Source organism: Pinus tabuliformis, chromosome 9, assembly GCF_031772625.1.
Source record: "Pinus tabuliformis cultivar Carrire ecotype Pingquan chromosome 9, CPIR1, whole genome shotgun sequence".
Taxonomy (NCBI): Eukaryota; Viridiplantae; Streptophyta; class Pinopsida; order Pinales; family Pinaceae; genus Pinus; species Pinus tabuliformis.
The window spans coordinates 647,343,297-647,346,800 of record NC_142307.1 but is presented as its reverse complement, the minus strand read 5'-3'; positions in this window follow the sequence as shown (position 1 = coordinate 647,346,800).

Genomic DNA, 3,504 nt, shown 5'->3' with positions numbered 1-3,504 from the left:
AATTCTTGTCACCGAAAGCAAAACAATGATCGGATTCTAGATTTGGCCTCTCATGTGCACATTAAAAAAGAGACATCACTTTTAATGACAACTGTTATAATAATACCATGGGTGTCCCATTTATTTATTAATCACTTATCCTTCAATACTCTATTGCGTAAGGAATTTAAAATTGTTTTACTTATTATCTATGTATTTTTCAAATCATTATCTTATTAATCATGCTTTTATTCTTTAAAACCTTACTGTACAAAGAACTTATATAATTATATATATATATATATATATTAAAAATTCATTTTTAATTTAAAAAATAGTTTTGTTTATTATTTTTTAAAATAAAAAATATGATTACGGAAAAAATAAAAATTATTTAAGAGAAAATTTTGCCGAGACAAACCAATTAATGAACTACACTAATTCATTCAAATTAGAAATTTTTTTTCTATATAATTTCTACCGAAAACACCTCCTTTTAATATAATATAAATCACAAAAATCTTAAAAAAAAAAAAAACAACAAAAAAACAAAACAAAACATATATTAATTAAATTCTAATTACCAAAAACCAAATAATAATCATATTCTAAATTTAAATTCTCATTTGCATATTAAAAAAATCACTTATAACCACAACTATTATAATAATACAAAACTAATAAAAATCACTTATAACCACAACTATTATAATAATACAAAACTAACATGTTGCATTTGTATATCTATTCATATCTTTGATATAGTTACATTTTTTTTATAGATATATTACACTTTCATTTGTTCATTATTTCTAATCTCAATCTCGCACTTTATTATTTATATTATTTAATATTTATAACCTCACAATCTATTATCTATTATTTATTATTTCTATCGTTTTCAATATATTGTTTAGTGTTATTTTCTCTTTTTATATATATATATATATCATTTTTAAGATTTTTTTCCTTAAGTAAGATAAAATTAACTCCCATTAATTTCATTATTTGCGTTAGTTTGAATAGTTAACTCCCATTGATTTCATTATTTGCGTTTGTTTGTTCAAACCAGAACATAATGTGATTTTATCTCGGAGATGGGTTTAACCTTACTTATGGTAAAAAATGTAGCCTTGTACTAATGTATCTGTTTTACGCTAACATTAATGTTTTACTTAAAATGAAATAGCTAAAGTCTAATTTTACGTTCAATATATGAGAATTAATCACATTAAAAATATTAATATAATTGATATCGCTGAAGGTTTCATAAATATAATAAAAAAGACTATTACAATACAAAAAATATTTTATAGTTGTACACATTTATATGATTAACCATGTATAAAAAGGTTATGGGTCACATTTTATTGTAAAATAGACTATTTTGCTAAATAAAATTTGTTTATATATAAATGAATGTTATAAATAATAATGAGTAACTTATTAGAATTGGAATAATCTTAAATCCCTAGGAAATTGGTGGGTAGGAGCCACTTGGCACGAATCTTATTTTTTTAATTTATTAAAAGTAATGGACCATTTTGCTAAATAAAATTTGGTTATATATAAATGAATGTTATAAATAATAATGAGGAACTTATCATGGAGGAGCTTATTAGAATTGGAATAATCTCAAATCGCTAGTAAATTGGTGGGCGGGGAACCATTTGGCAGGAATCTAATTTTTTAAATTTATTAAAAATCAATGCAACCTAACAAACTCTGTAATACACTACAGCCCTCAATAAGCATTAAGACTCAGCATATGTTGAACATATTCCCTTAAGAATTAATGTAAATCGTCAATTAAAAACAAAAAAATCAACAAATCCTCATCTATATTAAGTTGAAATAAAAAAACCTACCACAAATAATTAAAAATAAATTATATATAATTATAATAATATATTAATAATAATATAAAACTAATATATATATATTTTATATATTAATTAAAAATAAAATATATATATCAGAATAATTTCGCTGCGCTGCGAGCCTGCTCAGGCTTGACCTAGCCGCCCCCATCTTCGAGCTGCCCCTGCGGCCTCCCCGCCTAGCAGCCTTCTGCTGCTGGGCTCGATCATCCTCCTCGACACCCCTGGATCGCTCCCATCTGTCGACTGAATTCGCTGAAGTGATAAGCACCTCGGATAAGGGCTAGCACAGGCCCCTGCGCTGCTGTGCTCAGCCATGCCTCCTTCTGAGGACCTGAATAACATGAATCCGCCCCCGCCTCCCCCCCCCAGAGGTTATAGCCTTCAAAGCAATGATAGCAGCTGGAAATAAGCGCCCGCCATCAGCCATACAACAGAAATTTGTAAAAAAGATGGAATCCATTCCTTCGGTAGCACTCCCGGAAGAAGAAACGTGCAAGGCAGCACTGAATCTAGCTGAGAGAGGACTTATAGGCCAGTTCACGGGCCTCTGGCCCTCTCCCAAATCGGTGGAGGACTGGACTCAAAGGAACTGGAAACCCTTAATCAAAGAAGGTATAAAAAGTTATTTCGTAGGCAAAGGTTTCTTCGTCTTCATTTTCGAAAGTGCAGAGGATAAAAGCCTAATCTTCAGAAATGGACCCTATTTCATGGGTCCTCAAGGATTATACCTCAACAAATGGTCGCCAGACTTTGATCCAGCCCAGGATGTTCCATCTGTTGTTCCGGTGTGGGTGCGACTCCCCCACCTCCCTCTCCATTGTTGGAATCAAAAGTCTCTCCAGATTATTGGCAATGGACTAGGCAAATACATAGACCAAGCTGTAAGGAAAGATCAATACTCATGCGCTCGCATCTGCGTTGAAGTAGATCTGGAGGAGGGCCTGCCGGAAGCCATCAATCTTACAGTCGCAGGATGGACGCATGTACAAGAGCTGGATTATGAACAACTTCCCTTTAAGTGCAGACACTGCCATGGCTACGGGCATTTTGCCAAACACTGTAAGAAGAAGGCGGATGAACAACCAGAACAACAAAATGGGGAACAATGGACCCGAATCCAAAAAACTACTAATCACAAAAAAGGCAGTGGGAAAAGCATTCAGAAAGAGGCACCAAGCAGCTCCAACCCCCCTCAAGAAAAGAACCAAAAATCCAAAGAAAGCAATCAGAGCATCCCAGTTACAGTAGATACTGAAGATCTGGAACAGATAGATCCCCAAATCCCCAACAAAGAAGACGGTGAAATGGCATATCAGGAAACTCCTCAAGGGAGCCCTTCTAATCCTTCTTATGCAGAAATCACTAGGAAAAAACTAGCGGACACTTCTGGTTCATCGGAGGATGAAACCTTCGAGCAGCCCACAAGAAAAGTTGGCAGGAAATCTCGCAAAGAGATAAGAGAAGAGGAAGCAGAAAGGCTTAAAACACAAGGAAGTCAGCCCACAATAGAGATGTCTATTGGGAGAAACTCCAGGAATAGGCCCTCTAAGGGAGGCTCTCAACCCACCTCTGGTAAATAATGCGTCTCGTCTCTTGGAACTGTAGAGGACTGGGGAATCCCTCGAAAGCAGAAGCAGTCAAG